Genomic DNA, 18,325 nt, shown 5'->3' on the forward strand with positions numbered 1-18,325 from the left:
ACTTTGCAGCAGGGATTGATGAACAAGGCTCTAGGCAAAGTTGCCCTCGCGGCTAAATGTGGTTCTGCGGATTTGGCGCCTTCTCAAGGAGCACAAAAGACAGAAAATCGCAGTAGAATTCTCGTCGCTAAAAAGGTCCAGTACTCTGTTGGTGACTTTTCAGACTAGACTCGTGTCTCTGGAGATAAACCAGGATGCCCACGAAGTTTCAGGGAAATTCGGAAGACCGTGCAGTGCACAGTGGCTTGAGATCCCAAGGTATTGGTGTATTGCAGCAACGCAAGGTCGGAAAAATGCATGGGATGGCTCAAAATGCAGGTCTCTAGTCTAGTGGGTCTCACCAGGCTCGTGGCCAGGGTTGTCGTTTTCGGAGTCTCCAGGCCGATTAGACAGAAGGCTATAAGCAGGCTCCGGATACACAGCAGGCTCTCTGATCACTGGAAATCGTTTCAGCCGCTTTACCTTCCTCCTCCTCTTCGGTTCCAGTGTTTGATTTCTCTTCAGCTCCCAGGTTCGCAATATTTATCAAGAACTACAGCACAAGCTCTGCATTCCCGCCATGCATTTTACAAGAAGGGCGGTCTGGTTGTCCGATCAGGACAGCCAGCGCCCCGCCCCCCCCCCCCCCAGTGGGATTTGACCCCATTCAAGCAATCTGGAAGACAAAGGGCTATGGAGTTTTGGACTCCTCCCTCGCTTCCTGCCATCACAGACCGACTTGAGCCTGGGCAGGGAGTCCAGGGGACTCCCGCTGGAGATAAAAATCATACAAAGGAATTTCCTGCCCTGGATGTCAGGGGAAGGAAGAAACGAAAGGAAACACTAACATGGCGAAAAAAGACGGGGGCCATTTTGGTAAAGTGAGCACCCTTAGGTGCCTTTACTGCAGCTGTGAACACAGCCTGCGGTAAAAGTGCACCAAATTAATACAAGGTATCACTGCCACCAGTCATTGAAGGTAACCTTGTATCTAACAGAATTGTTAGTTTTAATGTCAAAGGGGATACATGGCATCTCCCAGCACTCCATATAAGGTGGGGTGTGCTAGCTTCACAGAATAAAATGTAAAAAGGGGTCCAAAGATCCTTTCAACCCTTGGGAACTGCAGTTCACCCAAGGTTAACAAAAGAAAGTTAAAAGTGGAGCCCCTAGGGCAACCCAGCAACAGGCACTTATTGCCAATAAGTGGTTAAAGATGATAACTTTAGAAAAACACTATGGAGCTAAAAAAAAAATGACACCCCCAAAAAGAGTTACAGATTCTGAGAGTGTGGAAAAAGGTTCCCACTTACCGGTATTAAGGGAAAATATCCCACTAATAAAGCAAAGAGTTCTGGGGTTGACCCAGCTCAGGAAGATTTACGAGTTCGGTGAAAATCTTACCTAACAGGCGCGCAGAGTAAATCTCAAGGACCTTTCCAACAAGAAATGGCGAAAAAAGAAGACTGTTGCCATTTTGACAAAATACGTGCCTTACTGCAGCTGCAATTGCAGCCCACGTTAGAAAGAATGGTAGGAAGAAGTAACACTGCTAGACAAAGGATACTAAGTAACCCCTCGAGCACCCTATTGTAATATAGGGTGTGCTGGGTCTAGAAAGTTACAAAAAGGTAAGTAAAGTCAATTTCACTTAACTGCTCTTGGAAACAGAAGTTCAACCAAGAAAAAGTATTCTGGAAGACGTACCTGCGTCACTGTACTGAAGGTGCAGTGTGACAATGTAAAAAGATGATGCCTTGGAGATTGTCAGACTCCAAAGTCAAAAGAAAGTGTTCAAATCAATGAAAAAAAACATGAGCGAGTAGGGGGGAAAAAGGACCCACTCTCTCCAGGTTAGAAATTAAAAGTCCTAAAGTCCAGCAAAAAGAGCTGGGGGTCTCTAAGGTAGAAGGGAATTGCCACATTTCTGAGAATTCTCCCCAACAGTGCCAGTGATATATCAATGTCCACAGTGTCCCAGTTATTTAAGTCACCTCAGGGTGTAGCAAGTGTCTGTGCCATCCCAAATGGGTATCTGATTTAAGGTATTTGTACCACGCACCTTCACCAACGGAATTGGTCTCAAGGTGTTCAGGCGAATCTGCAAACGAGAAGGCGGGGTGGGTAAGGGGAAGAAGGAGTGGATAGTGAGAAGTGGTGTCCTGATAGCCGCTTCAGTTCGGTTTACAGCATGCACTGAGCTTGGGTAAGAATATCGGCTCGAGGTCGGTCCTCGTGTGAGATTGATGCGGCTTATGTGTTTGTTGGTGTGGTGAAGTGCGTGCGGCTTGCTGTGTGAGAGGTGGTTGTGTGGGTATTTGAGAGAGTCAAGTATGCATAAAATGTGGTTAATGGGTTATATGTCTCGGAGCGGACCTTCCTGTATGGTGGGGGAGGCCCAGGTCCCACAATACACTACGCTTCACAATACAATCGACAAAGATGTAGGCCAGAGCAGAGTGTCCCACAAAGTGGAGGCCCAGGCTTCACAATACATTTCACCATAAAGTATACAAAGATGGAGGCCACACCCAGACTTGAGAGTCCCGTTAAAGTGGGCGAGAGGCCCAGGTTTCACAGTATGACAATGCATTACTTACCGTAAAAGCATTTCTGATGGTTGTATCTGCTTAGATTCACATGCTGTGCATAGGTCCGACATCCAGTGGTCACTGCGGAGTATTGCATTTTGTTTTTCGTAGTCGAAAAGGGACGTCGACAAGGCGTGTCTGAAATACTATCCCTATAGTGACGTGTGTTGTACCCACAATCCCTCACGCGTCGAGGTCCCTCTTTGTATTTTTCTGCCCTGAGGGAGCCTTCTAGACGTGAGTGAGTACAGAAAAGAGATATAAAAGGAAGTCTATGTTCCTTCCATCCGAGCGGGGAGGAAGGGTGGGCGCATGTGAATCTAAGCAGATACAACCATCAGAAATGCTTTTACGGTAAGTAATGCATTGTCTTCTGATGCTTGTTAATCTGCTTAGAATCACATGCTGTGCATAGACTAGCGAGCAGTACCCAGAGTTGGCGGTGGGTTATGAGAAGGAACAGTAGAGAAAAGATGTCTTAATACTGCCTGACCCACCTGGGAGTCAGATCTCGAGTGTGCCTCTAGACAGTAGTGTTTTGTAAAGGTGTGCACAGAACTCCAGGTAGCCGCTTTGCAGATGGACTCAAGGGGAACATTTGCAATGAATGCTATGGACGCCCCAGTGCCTCGAGTAGAGTGTGCTCTAGGCTAAAAGGGCAGTTCTCTCTTAGCAAGAGTATAGCAGAGAGTGATGCATTGAACAATCCATCTAGAAATAGTGGACTTTGAAACTGCATCCCCTTCTCTTCCTGCTGCCACCGAGACGAAGAACTGATTAGTCTTCCTCAGTGGTCTCGTTCTTTCCATGTAGAACATGACCGCTCTGCGCACATCTAGTGTGTGTAGAGTTTTTTCTCCCAAGTTGGAAGGATTTTGAAAGAACGTTGGCAGTTCTATAGACTGGTTTACGTGGAATTTCGATATGAACTTTGGAGCAAACCTTGGGTGCGTGCGTAGAACCACCTTATCTCTGTGAACTGTAACAAAGGGGTCTAGAACAGAAAGAGCCTGTAGTTCACTTACCCTCCTGATGGAGGTGATAGCTATTAAAAAAGCAGTCTTAAGAGTGAGGTCTTTAAGAGATGCTTTGTGCATGGGTTCGAAAGGTGAGCCCATGAGTCTGGTAAGTACCACGTTAAGGTCCCATCCGGGAGCTGGGTCAGCTATCGGGGGGTGTATTCTCTTTATTCCCTCCATGAAGGCCTTTATAACAGGGATCTTCCACCACGACACCTTGAGTTGGGAAATGGTGTATGCAGAAAGTGCCGCTAGGTGGACTTTAATGGAATTGAACACTAGACCTGAATCCAACAAGTGGGTCAGGTATAGAACAATATGTGTGGGAGAGCAGTCAATCGGGTTGATGCTTTTTCCTCTGCACCAGATGACAAATCTCCACTTTCTAGAGTAGCAGTGTCGAGTGTTAGGTTTTCTGGCTTCCCTGAGGATGTCCATGCATCTCTGCGGGAGCTGTAGCTGTCCGAATTCTATGATCTCAGGAGCCAAGCTGCTAAGTTCATGTTCTGGGGGCATGGATGCAGAGTCCTGCCCTTGTCTTGTGACAGCATGTTGTACGGGCAGGGGAGTTTCACTGGGGGAGATAGAGACATCTCCATCAAGTGAGCGAACCATGGCTGTCGGGCCCACATTGGGGCCACCAGTATCATGGTTACTTGTTCCTGGTGCATCTTGTGCACCACCTTGTTGAGAAGGGGAGTCGGGGGGGAAAAGCGTAAACAAATTTCCCTGACCATTGCATCGACAGACCGTTCCCCTTGGATTGGTTCTGGGGGTACCTGGAGGCGTAACTTGGGCATTGTGAGTTCTCCAGGGTTGCGAACAGGTCTATTTCTGGGAATCCCTATTGTGTGAAGACGTCGAAGACGATGTCTTCGTGCAGTCGCCATTCGTACTCTTCGGGCAGGGGGAAATCTCTGCCGAGTTTGTCTGCCAGCAGATTGAGTTCCCCTGGTACATGTGACAGTAGGAACATGTTTTGTTTGAGAGCCCACTTCCATATATTTTGGGCCAGTTTGGACAGTCCTGGAGAGTGGGTGGCCCCCTGCTTGTTGATGTAGTACATGGCTGCGGTGCTGTCTGTAAGGACCAACGCAGTTTTGCCTTGTAGGTGTTCCTGGAAGGCTTTTAGCGCCTTGAACACAGCTAGTAGCTCCAGTAGATTTATGTGTTTGGATGCTACTTTCGGAGTCAACACTCCGTGAGCAGTCTGATGGGATAGATGAGCCCCCCCATCCTGTTAGGGATGCGTCTGTGGTTAGAGTGGCTTCCACCGCGGGTGTGGCAAAGGGTTTCCCTTTTTCCAGGTTTTCCTTTGTCCACCATCGTAGCGAGAGAACCAAGGCCTGCGAGACCACCACTGGATCGTCCCATGATCCGCTGGCCTGACACCACTGGCTGTTGAGCCACTCTTGCATAGGGCGCATGCGCAGGCGCGCGTGAGGTACCAAATAAATGCACGACGCCATCATGCCTAGCAAGCGCATTGCTTTGCGTACCATCACCTCTCGACCGGTCACATATTGAGGGATCTGAAACAGCATGTTTTGGACCTTCTCGGAGGGGAAGACAAGGCCGTCCTTTGTTTGAATTAGAGCCCCTAGGAATTGTTTGATTTGGCTGGGGTCTAGGCTAGACTTCTTTTCGTTGATGGAGAAGCCCAACTGGAACAAAAGGTCTACAGTCTTTTGGGTATTGGAGAAGCATGTTTTGTAAGAATCCCCTGTTATGAGCCAGTCGTCGAGGTAAGGGTAAACTGGGATGGACAACCTGCGCAGGTGGGCCGCTGCCACTGCCAGTACCTTCGTGAATACCCTTGGTGCTGATGCTATGCCGAAGGGTAGCACTCTGAACTGATAGTGTTTGCCCTCTATCATAAACCTGAGGTATCTTCTGTGCGCTGGCAACATTAAAATATGAAAGTATGCATCTTTCATGTCCAATGTTGTCATGTAATCTCCCTGTGATAGCAGTGGGATCACTTCCTGTAAGGTCACCATACGAAACTTCTGTGGTTTGATAAACTTGTTCGCTGGGCGCAGATCTAATACAGGGCGCATGGTTAGATCCTTTTTGGGTACAAGGAAGTACACTGAATAAATACCTTCCGTTACCTGAGATAGAGGCACGACCTCTATGGCTCCTTTTTCCAGCAGTTGTTGTACTTCTTGGAGAAGGATGGCAAGGTGTTCCGGTGTCATGCGTCGTCCCCTCGGGGGTCTGTATGTTGGGGAACTGTTGAATTCGATGCAATATCCGTAGGCTACGGTGGAAAGTACCCAGCGGTCTGACGTTATTCCCTCCCATGCTGGAAGAAAGGATGTTATCCGGTCCCCGACCGGTGTTGCATGGGAGGGGACGCGAATCTTCGCGTCACTTGGTGTTGTTGGGGGCTTGGGAGCCTCTGGGGGTGGACCCCCGCCCTCTCCCTTTGCCCCTGCGCTGTCCTCTTTGGCTGTACTGCCCTCTATTGGTCTGGTAATGGTGGCAGGGTACTGTTGCTGCTGATTCTGCTGTTGGCGTTGGCCACGAAAAAAGCGTTGGTTGCCATAGCTGCGTCTGGTAGTGGGCTTAGAGATCTGGTCTAGAGTCTTGATAGTATCGAACTCTTTTTTTAGCCATTTCCAGAGCCTCATCCACCGCCTTCCCGAAGAGGTTTGAGTCTTCAACAGGTTTATTAAAGACGCCTGTGTCTCCGGTTTGAGCCCTGAGTTGCGCAGCCATACATGGCGTTTTAGGAGTATTCCCTGAACCAGGGAACGTCCCGCTGTTTCAGCAGCATCCAGAGAGTTCTTTACAATACTCTGGTTGACCTGGGTTCCTTCGCCAATAGTTGAAAGCAGGCGTGTACGTAATGGTTCCGGCGCTTCTTCGGCGTCCTTGCGCAGTTTGGCCCACTGCGCGTCCGCGTAGCTAGCTAACAAAGAATTGTTGTTCGCAATTCTTGCCGAAAAGGCAGCCGAGGATGTGACTCTTTTAGCAAGGGCATATAACCTCTTGCCCTCCTTGTCAGGTGGTGCCTCACTGGTGGACAGCGGCCCCCCTGCCCTCTTCCTTGTATTAGTTACTACAAGGGAATCCGGAATGGAATGTCCCCTGATGTACAGCGGGTCTGAGGGTGAAGGAGTGAAAAGTTTTTCAATCCTTGGATTGACTCCTCTCATTAGTGCGGGTGTGGATAGCGAAGGGATGATTCTTCTCTTCACTGAAGCGAGGAGGGGAATGGTCTGGCTGACTGGGGGTTTCTCCTTACTCTTTCCACAAAGTCTATTTCCGGAGAGATCTCCCCAGTGTCCAGTTCGAAATGCGCTGCTGCTCTGCGCAACAGGGCATTGAATGTGGGCTGATCATCAATGGGAGACGTGTTTCTAACAGGTGAATTGTCAGGAGGATTTAGGTTCAGGACATCAGTGTCCGAATATACTGATGGGGATTGCCAGGGATGAGAAGGTCCTTCTGGATTTTCTCCGAAGCCTTCTCCTACCATGTCTGGGCTGTCTTCCAGACCTTCCTCTTGGTTCTGTCCTTCATTGTCCACAAAATCATCCTCCTCTTCTAAGTATTGTTCCTCAACAGTGAGGTCATACACTTTATGGAAGTCTAAGGGTGTGTCCTGCCTCGGGTATGTGGCCCTGGGGTCCTCCTGAGGCCCTTCTCTTGTTCTCTTGAGAGTGGGAGGGTTCTGGGTGTTCATAAACCTCTCCATTCTCTCCATGCAGAGATGGAGCCTTTCCATGGTTTCATGGGGTACCCGAGTGGTCTAGCGGGGGAAAATTAGTGGTATCTTGCAGAAAACGGCTCGACCTCTCCCACAACGTCGAGGAAAGTGTCCCGTCGCCCTCCGAAAAGCCTTCCGGTATGCTGGGGGTCCCCCCCCCGACTGAAGAGGGTAGTCCCTGTTTTTCTTCGGGCTTTTCCGGCGTGTCTTTCGACCTTCGTGTAGCGCTCGACGTGTCTTTCGGCGTACGCTTCTGGGCGTCGGCCACAACGATCCTCGCCAAGCTCTCTGTGACTCGTTTGTCAGCGGAGGGCTGTGGTTTCGACGTTACGGGTGTCGAACCTTGTACGCCGGCGTGCGCTCTCTGCTGGTGCGTGCCGGCCGATTGTTTGGGGGCGGTGCCCTTGTTTGCCGAAAGCCCAGTCGCTGGCCGCGGCTGCGAGAGGGGCTTCGAACCCGAACGGTCCGAGGAGGCCGCCGGTGTAACCTGCGTCTCCTTGGGCGCCGATGCTTTCTTCGTCTTCGACGAAGAGCTATGGGTTGTGTGTTTATGTGTTGTATCGTGTGCGTCAGTGTTGCCGGGGTGTTCATCCCCATAAGCAGGGCGTGAGCCGAGCCCGTCGGGGCCGGGGACAGACGACGAAGAGCGCGAGCGCTCTTTAGAGGGGTGTACAACTTCCGTAGCGGAGGTCGTGTTATCACGTTCCTCATCACTGTCGGTGGTAGCAGCGGCAGGTGAAGACCCGGCTTTCGACATAGCGTAGGCCGCCCACCTCTTGACCCTACGGTCTTTTAGAGTCTTTGGCTTTAGAAGCCGACAAGCCGAGCAACCCTCCTCTACGTGATCGAGGGGCAAGCAGCGGTTACACCGTGAATGCTTGTCCTTCCAAGTAAACTTGCCCTTACAAAGTGGGCAAAACCTAAAGGGTGTCCTCTCCATAGCCGAGGCAATAAACCGTGATAACTACCCCAAGGGAAAGGAAGGGGAAAAGGAAAGGCATTCTCAGAAAAAGAATCAGAGATGTCCCACGACCCCACTCTCCCTACTGTATTTGGCCTGCGAGGCCAGGCCACGTGTTCGGCAACGCCGAAGGATCTCCTCCGCTCGTCCCCTCCGTCGAAGATCTTGCTCGGCGGAGACAGCTTCACAACTGCGTCGAGGGAGGGATCGATATATTAAATCTTTAAACAGGAAAAAACGACCAAAGGTCGAGGAGATGGAATCTGCAATGTCTCTCGAGGAGCTCCGCGTAAAGGCGACCAGTAGCTGGGCGGAAAAAAACAATCTGAGGGACCTCGACACGTGAGGGATTGTGGGTACAACACACGTCACTATAGGGATAGTATTTCAGACACGCCTTGTCGACGTCCCTTTTCGACTACGAAAAACAAAATGCAATACTCCGCAGTGACCACTGGATGTCGGACCTATGCACAGCATGTGATTCTAAGCAGATTAACAAGCATCAGAAACTAAGTTTCATCATACAGTAGACAAAGATGGAGGCTACACCTAGACTTGTGAGCCCTGTATAGTGGGGGAGGCCTAGGTTCCACAATAACTGGGTTTCACTGTAAAATAGAAAAAGGTGGAGGCTACACCTAAATTTGAAAGACCTGCAGAGAGTGCCACGCAGGCTAATGTGTACAATGCTGTCGGGGCAGGGCACTAGCTAACATTTACAATTCGGGCGGGGCTCTAGCTAACATTTACAATTCTGGCGGGGCTCTAGCTAACATTTACAATTCTGGCGCGGAGTACTTGCTAACATTCACAATTCTGTCCGGATGCGACGCAAGCTGAAGTTCGATTTCTAATTGGGCACTAGCTATCCTTCATAGTTCTGTATGGGTACGGCAGTTTTCTGGTGTATTAACCATATATAAAGAGGCTATGCCTAGATTGAAGTGTGCCTTAAGTGGGAGAAAGGCCCAGGCTTCACAATGCGCCAGGTTTCAAAATATAAGTCGGTTTAATTTTACAGCAGAAAGACCGTCTGATACACTCATACCAGAGTAGATTTATAATGGGCGATTGCTAGTCTTCAGTATTCCCTAAGACAGTGATGCAAGTGTTATTCGCCTAGCAAGGTATGTTCAGAGGTAAGGCAATTTAGAGTGGCAGGGCTTTCGAGTAGAGTGATTGCTCTACTCCCCAACCATGCCACACTTCCTTTGGTAGTTGCTGCTGGTTGATGGTTGGTCACTGGCTTCTCCTACAGACCCCTTGGAGCTGCCAATGTAGGAGAAGCCCTTTGGCTTAGGGTCCTTAGCCGAAGGGGCTGCCAGGCAGGCGGCTGCCCTGGAATGTACATGATATGGAGAGGAGAAACCAATCAGGGCACATGGGAGGGATGAGAGGCGGGAATGGGGCTTGGAAAATGTATTATTTATTGAAACTGTATATTTTTGCAGTAAACTGTATGTTACATATTTGCTCCCTTCTAAAGAAGGCTTATTCAAGTTTTGAGTACTGGTCACTGTGAATCTTCAACTCCCCTACAGCTCACAGTGACCCCTCTTGAGATAAGCCTGGCTGCTCAGTCACTCTACCAACTTGTGTAGCACATGTTTATACCAAAGGTTGGGTTGACTATTGCCTAAGAGGAAAAGGCTGGTGCAGTCTCCGACAGGGTACTGCATACAATCTTGAGTAACAGCCTGCCTCCTCTGCTGTGCCGCCTTTGAAAGTTTTCTTGCGAGGACTGCCCCTGTGAGTAATCGCAAAATGAATTTTGCCCGCCTTGGTTGTAGTTGGACCACCGCTGGGAGTTTTGTCCTCTAAAACGGCGTGCATTACACCACAAAAGGTTTGTTTCCGAGTTGTCCCAGGGATTTGAGGGAGTCGTACTACAATTTACTGCTGGTCAGTGCGTCCTCGACCGCTTTACCAAATAAGGCACTAGGCTCAACTACATATTTAAAAAGGGTGGCTTGGGTTTCCAGGTTGAAACCGGATTGGGGTAGCCATACATGGGGTTTGATGAGGGTACTCCGATACTATCTGGCCTGCATTGTCTGCTGCATCCAGATTGTTTTTAGGATGCAGCTTGCCACCCGTTTACCTTCAACTACAAATTACAAAAACTGTGTCTTTAGGGGCTCTGGGACCGAGTCTGTTGTGGTTTGTCATCCCACTTGTGGCAATCATAACTTGCCCGTAGTGTTTCCCTATCCTCACTTGGCAAGCAGCCAAGGAAGCCTTTTTGCTGTCTAGGGTGTAAATCTTTTTGGTCTCCTAGTCAGGAGGGGCTTCGGCAGAGACCAAGGTGGGCCCGTTCTTTTCCTTGTGTTTGTCACTACGAGAGTCAGGCTTTAGATGCCCCCTGATGTACAGTGGTCTGATGGGGCTGGTATAGACATCCTCAATGCAACGGTTGACAGCCCTGGTCAGATTAGGGGCAAGTTGGGGGGGGGGGGGGGCGCTGTTGAGCAGCCTGCAAGATGGCTGCTTAGCTTTCTTGCTCCGTGGCCCGGCCGCTGTTCATCCGGCTATATCAGTGGTTCTATATCTCATCCGAAGTTGAGTGCGAGAATCGTGCTGCCGGTGTAATTGGCGACACTACGATATCTTTTGAACGAGATTAGAGTCCGGGCTGCTCTGGTGCTGTGAAGCTCGCCGGACGGCTGAGGCCTCATTTGCCGCGTGATCAAGCCGCGGCCCCGGCTGCTGGGGCCCTCCGGGAGTTGGGTCTCCTGGCCGTCTGGTTGCCCTGCTGCCTGGGGTCCTGGCACTTGAGCGGCGCCCCAGTCTCCCGAGCGCCCCGCTTCGTGACCGGGCCTCGGGCGGCGCTTTCTCATCCCGCCCCTGCTCTCCCTGCTGCCCACTACCTGGTGCCGCCGCCGGCCTGGCCCGACTCCTCTTCCCGGCCTGCCTCTCGAGTGGGGCGGGCAGGCCCGCCAACACTGACCTGCGGGCGCCGCCAGAGCAGCTCCCCCCGCTGATCTGCTGACTTCGCGTGGGCTGGACGCCCCGCTCTTGCTCCAGCTGCCGGATTGTTGTGCCCCCTCGATTGTGTCCTCTACCTGCGGCCCTGACAACCTGGGGTCCCCGGAGGCAGCCGTCCTGACATTGTGGGCTGCCCGGTGGCTCCTCCCGCCTGTGCTGTGATCTCGGGCCCTGGAGCACTGGTGCCTTCATTTCCCCGACCGGCTCTGCCTGCGGCCCAGTACCTTCGCTTCGCCTGCACAACATCCCTCCTCCTGCTACTCCTCCGGCCGCAGCCCATCGCACATCACACTGCGGGGCCCGCTGGGGTGGACCCCCGCGGCTCGGACGCCGGGCTCCCGTGAAGTTGCCCTGGTCCTCCGGTGGTGGCGGGGCTCTATGGCTGGTCCCTCCTGGGCTGCCCACAGATCCTGGTGGGGCCGTGCTGGACTTGGCCCGCTATCGGCACCATATTCATCAGTCTGTTGATCACAGGTGAGGAGTAGGGGGCCCATCACTGCTGCTCACCGCCCTCTCCAACTTATCAATCCTGGGGGTGGCGGCCTTGCAGAGCACCATTTCCCCCACATTTGCCTGACTGCTGTGAGACTATCGGCCTGAAACCTTGCTGAGCCTGCACTACGGACGGCCTGTGGGACATTGCTCTGGTCCTGCTGTTCCCATTGTCGCCCTCTCCCTGTCACCCTGCCGCCTGGGCACCTTGCCTGCTGTCCCAAGAACAACATCCTCCTGCCAGCGCCCCTCGCCCGCCCGGCGCCCTGGGCCCGTGTTGCACTGCACGGCGGGCACTCTCTGGTAGCGACCCAACTGGATCTTTGATGTGCCTGTCTCAGCGGTCTCCCCCGCTATAATCCCCTACCACTCCTGCCAGCTGGACGCACTGCTCTTTCACAGTGATATCTGCACCCCGCAACACACCTGCCTACTGTATACCTCGCTCTCATGCCTATACGGCGGTTGGCCCTGCATGGGTTGGGAGGCTTGCCCCCTCCTGTAGCCCATGCCCCCAACTGCCCTGTGGCCTGGTACGTGCATTCTGCTTAACTGCCCTCTGGGATCTTGGTGTGTCGCCAAATATGTCTGGCAAGTCACCCGGGGCCAACAAAACCGGGGCGATGGACAAATATGCCAAAAACCTCTCTAGACAAGAGCAGGGAGGGGCAGCCTTGCCTCAGGACGACCCTGATGCTCCCTCATCTTCCCCTCAGCCAGACCTTACAACATTGATGGAGTCTATGGCAAGAACTTTGCGTCGTTTCATGAAAAATTAGACGACATCAACGCCAGTGTAGCCTCACTACGCACCAAATTGGACCAGCTGGTTGAGGCCGAGACCAGGATCGGGGCCAATGAGGATGTGGTGCACATGCTCCAGAGCACGGTGTCTGACTTGGTGCACGATATGAAGCAGGTCAAGGCGAAGTGCGACGACTGAGTCCAGATCCCGCAGGATCAATATCCGCATTGTGGGGGTCCCAGAGGCGGCCCTCAAGGGCAAAATGGAACATGCTGTTGAAAATCTCCTGAAAGACCTTTTGGGCAATCCACAACTCTCCCCGTTTTTCACTATTGAACGTGCTCATCGCGCACTGGCCCCCCCCCGTCCCAAGCCAGGCGATTTCCCAAGACCAATCATCGCCAAGGTTCTCAGCTTCAGAGATAGGGATCACATTCTACGTTTGGCTCGAGAAAAGGGTGAACTGAAATTTGAGTCCCAGACAATCCGCATCTTTCCCGACGTCCAAATGGAGCGCAGACAATTCAATGGTGTGAAAAAACTGTTCATGGAGAGGAGGGTGGAATACGCCATGTTCCCCGCAAGGCTGAAGCTCACCCACCGCAATAAGTTGTACTTCTTCACGGTCCCAGAGGAGGCAGTGAAATTTGAGTCCCATATTCCTCCCTCTGGCCCAGTTGACGAACCATGGGAGGAGGGTTGAGCTGGTCGGTCTCGCCCCAAGGCCTGAATCCTCTATTGTACCGGTGGCTTCCTCGCCATCTGCATTTGCCTTGCTATCTCATGAATCCTTTGTCTTGCATATCATTTGTTTGTTGTAACTTGTAATGTATCCTGAAATTTAATATGTGACACCGGGGTAAGATCTACGGTATATTCCACCGACCACTGGGGACTTCCATTACTATACCTTCTGTTAACCGTACTCTGTTGTGGTGTCTCATGGAAACTTACCATGTTTACCGCTGTACGGTACACGGTGTATACCACCAATGTCATCTCAGTCGGGCCCACGGCAGCAGCGACCCCCGCTGCAGCTGCAACGCCGAGTTTGGCTTGTTCTGATCTTTGGTTGCGCCCCAGTTGGGTGTGTGAGCAAGTGGTGCCCTGTTGGGTTTGGCACGCTTGCCTTGGTTCTCTGGGTGGGTATTTGGGCACTGCTGTGTTGGGGGAGGCAGTGAGGGAGGGAAGGTTCAGTTGTGGGATGTTATGGTAAAAATGGCGAGGTAGCAGTGGCTCATGGCGCAATGCAGCTTGTCATTGTATGGGTGACCGACACCTATTCGACAGACTGTCACGCGTTACTGGAATCCCCCTTAAAACGCTACTGAATGGCGGTTAGGCTAATGTCATGGAATGTCAGAGGGCTCAGCAACCTCACGAAGGCGCGCAGGATTACTGCATATGTCCAGCGACATGGGGTCAAAATACTTCTCTTGCAAGAAACCCACGCCCTCGCACACCCCTTGTCCTCTCTCGCCCCGGCATGGGGCCCCAACAAATAAACGGTGTACTCCTCACAGTCCAGGGGTGTCCTTACCTTGATTCACAAGTCCTTGGAATTCTCCCTGCGCACCAGCCATATAGATACTGAGGGCAGGTACGTGATCCTCCACCGTTTCCTCGCTAATACTGAATGCCTGCTCATTAACATACGCCCGAGCATCGATACACCCGATTTCTTTGATCACATTATTGACATGATCCTTAGATACGTCGGGGTTTCAATTATCTGGGGGGTGGGGGAGTTTGACATGAATCTCATTCTAGACTCCGGAACTGCACCCAGGGTGGTGTCCAGGGCTGCTCGCCGCCTCCATGCACACATGGTAACAGCTGGTCTGGTCGATGCTTGGAGAGCACTCTACCCATTGTCTAAAGAGTATACATTTTACTCCTCTGCCCATGACAGTCACTCCAGAACCAATCTCTTCCTTCTCTCTGCTGGGCTCATGGGCAAAACACTTACCACACAGATTCTGCCGCGCACGCTGTCTGACCACTTCCCGATCACATTGGACATAGCTCTGCACCCGGCCCTCCCCATCACTCTTACTGGCGCTTTAAGTCAGAGGCACTTCAGGATATTGTCTTCAGGGCCGACATCCTTGCTGATATCACCTCGTTTTTTTGATAACAAACGACATGACACAACGGATGGGGTGAGATGGGAGGCATTCAAGGCTTTCATTAGAGGCATGTGTATCTCCAGGGAGGCTGGGGTTCTGAAAGATATTAGAAACTCTTTACGCCGCTCTGAGTCCAGACTTAGGGGGCTTGAGCGTGAGTACGCTGCCACCCCTTCCCCGCCGAAGCTGCCACAGATGCGTACTGAACTGGATACGTTTGAGTTCCTCGCCCTCAGCGAGATAAGATACCTTGCCCGGCCCGGAGGTACGGGGAGGGAGAAGAGGTCGGGACGTACCCTTGCCCGTCTTGTCCGGACCGGGGGAGGGGGCAGAGCCCGGATTGATAGTATCATCGACAATAACGGAGTGTGGCATTGGTCCGATCGGACCATTCTTGAGACCTTCGCAGATTTTTACGCTACCCTCTATGCCAGACAGCAGGAGCACAGCCCGCAGGATCTGAGTGCCCTCCTCGATCGCATCCCAATGTCCCACATATCTTTAGCTACTAAAGAACAATTAGATACACCCTTCACCCTTGATGAGATTGCCTCTGTCATCTCGGCCCTCCCTAAGGGGAAAGCTCCCGGCCCAGACGGCCTAACTGCCGAGTTATATCAAGAGCACGTTGCCCTTCTTGCCCCGTGGCTTCATGAGGTTTGGGTCGAGTCGCTGCGCCTTGCCACCCTTTCCCAGTCCCTGCGTGAGGCTGTCATCACCGTGCTCCCCAAGCCAGGTAAGCCTCTTGATGAATGCGGCTCCTACAGACCCCTGTCCCTCATCAATACCGACATCAACCTTTTCACCAAGGTCATAGCAAATAGGTTCCTCCCCATCATGAAATATCTGATCCACCCGGATCAAAGTGGTTTTGTTCCTGCCCGCTCCATTGCCTTAAACATCCGGCGGTTATTCAATGTTATCTCTAGGATAGACCCCAAAGCCAACGCGGTTGCCGTGACGCTAGACGCCCAAAAGGCGTTCGACATGGTCTCATGGCAATACCTGTGGGCGGTGCTGGAGAAGATGGGGATCGGCCCATACATGATTGCCTGCATTAAACTGCTATATACTAACCCCGTGGCCAGAGTCCTGGTTAACTTTCACCTTCCAGCTCCCTTCACCCTCCATAGAGGGACCCGTCAGGGTTGCCCATTTTCTCCCCTCCTGTTTGCGATGGCTATTGAGCCCATGGCAGATAGTGTCAGAGACAACCATACCCGCAAAGGGATACGGCTACGGGACACGCCCAAAATCATCACTTTATGCGGACGACGTGCTCTTGTACTAGAGACCCATTGGTCCATCTCGACCCGATCATTCGTGAAATAATCAAAATTGGCACATTCTCGGGCTTCACTATAAATTACACTAAATCAGAAATCTTTCCCCTCACACCCGCAACTTCCCAACCTGCATGCAAATTCCCGCTCAAGTGGGCCCCTGAGGGCATCAAATATATGGGGGTCCAGGTGTCCCTCTCGAAGTCCTCTCTATTGGCTGACAACTATGGGGCGGCCGCGCAATATACTGAGACTAGGATGAAAAGATGGTGTAACCTTCCCCTCTCACTATCAGGGAGGCTGTCCCTTATCAAGATGATCATAGTCCCAAAGCTCCTATATATATTTGCTAACGTCCCACTCTGGCCCGGGAAACAATACTGCGGACTTGCATGCGGGGTGCGCTCGCTACCTGTGGCATTCCGGTGCCGTGCCTAGGAAGTGGCAACTTATGACTCTGCCCTACGAGAAGGGGGGGCTTCAATGCGCCTGATCTTACTCAGTATTGGATAGCCGCATAAACTCAGCACGCTACACACGTACCAGCACCAGGACCCTCCTCCCCATGTTAAGCTTGAGGTCCTCGCGACTGCGGAAGTAAATGTTATGTCTCTTATCCTTTTCCACTCGTATCGCTCGGACGCCCCTGCTGACCGGGTGGCCTCTACTATCAGAGCGTGGCGACAGGTTCTGCTGCCCCACTCTGTCCCCCCACGTACTATAAATGGCTTCCCTTGTGGTCGTTCCCTGGCCTCACTCCCACACAAGATAAACTGTTGATGCGTCACTGATTGGACCTGGGATACAGATCATTCTCCGACCTGTTCCCCGATGGGAAATTTATCACCCCGCATACAGGGAGGCCAGGGCACTCCAAGTACTCTTTGGAGCTGCTGCAATACTTTCGACTCAGAGCGGCTGTCCAGGACATGTGCCCTTCGTATCCTGATGAACCCCCTGAGATTTGCTATATTGCGAATTCCGCAGGGGGCAGGGGCATAGTGTCCGCCCTGTATAAAATGTTGATGGCGCGAGCTGCAGAACCCCCCCCATGCTGTCCGGGATGCCTGGAGCCGCGATCTGGGGTTGGACATCACAGATGGTATGTGGACCAAAATGTGCATGCATACATGCAAGGTTTCTCAATTCTAGGGTCAGATGCGTTCAATACAAGTTACTCAATCGCCTGTATTACACTCCTCACGCGGTTGGGAAATGTGCACGGGACCACTCCTGTCAGATGTAGATCCAGCAATGCAGACCACGCCCACATGTTCTTGTCTTGTGGGGCATTGGCTCCGTTTAGGGAGGCGGTGCTTGGGACTCTGAGATGGTGGGGTTTTGTATTGACCATGACCCCCCGTCTCTACTATTCGGGCTCTGGGAGGGGACTGATGCGAAGCGGGTTGCTAGATTTCTGAATGTGGCTGTGATTGTGGATAAGAAATGCATTCTGCAGTGTTGTAAACTGCGACCCCCTCCCCCTTCACTAGAGATGTGGTTGAAAGCCCTCACATGGACACATGTGTGAGGAGGACTACATCAACATGTTGCCTGGGAATGCTCGACCTAAAAATGTTTGGACTGAGTTTTGTAGCTACCTGAACAGAAGGGTTGATTTGGAGCTTCTGTCTTCTCCCCCATCTCCTGAGCAGGGGATTGATCATGCTGTAAGTTGAATGGCCCTGCTGTAATGGACCTGCTGTTAGGAGCGTGAGCGATTTCTCTGTTGCGCCTGTGCATTGTCACCTACTCCTCTAATATGAAATTTGTGTTGTTGCTATAACATGTACCGTGCCAGCTACTGCTTCTTGCCAATAAAGAAAAGTTTAAAAAAAAGATTTGGGGCAAGTAGAGAAGGCTGAATGCGCCGCTGGATAGATTGGAGCAGTGGAATGAACTGTGCTGCAGATCTTATCCCTTAAAATGTCAACAAAATATATCGACTTGTGCCTCCTGGCTATCGATTTTAAAGTGCTCTGCAGCTTTAAAAAGAATACTGCAGCTGGTTATCCACAGGGGAATCAGCCACTGGTTGGTCAACATGGTCTGGAGATTGAATGATGTATACATCTCTGTTATAGTATTGGTCTGTATCCACCATGTCCCCTTGGCCTCCTGGTCTGCTAATGACCCAGGGTTTTGCAAACCTATAATGTCATAATAGTTAACGGTCAGACACGTCCTTATAGGTAGAGTTACAAGGTTGTGTCCTGTCCAGGAAGGCTCTTTTGGCATCAAGCTGCTCATTAGCTGCTTCGCCTTGAGGGGGCCCCTGGCGGTTGGTAAATTGATCTGGGTGTTGCTCCAAAAAGTTAACAAAGCTAGACACTCTCCTCATAACTATCAAACTGTTACAGGGTCCATTGGTGGGAGCTTGGTAACACTGTGCAAGCAGGGACACGGGAAAGTCTCTGCAG

At 51.7% G+C, this 18,325-nt stretch overlaps 1 protein-coding gene across 1 annotated transcript in view; it reads right to left on the minus strand.

Annotated features, from left to right (window-relative positions):
• Positions 1–18,325, minus strand: part of LARP4 (La ribonucleoprotein 4) — a 615,863-nt gene that overhangs the window by 355,252 nt on the left and 242,286 nt on the right. The window lies entirely within an intron of this gene.

Source organism: Ambystoma mexicanum, chromosome 3q (assembly GCF_040938575.1).
Source record: "Ambystoma mexicanum isolate Mex_15411 chromosome 3q, UKY_AmexF1_1, whole genome shotgun sequence".
NCBI classification, from domain to species: Eukaryota; Metazoa; Chordata; class Amphibia; order Caudata; family Ambystomatidae; genus Ambystoma; species Ambystoma mexicanum.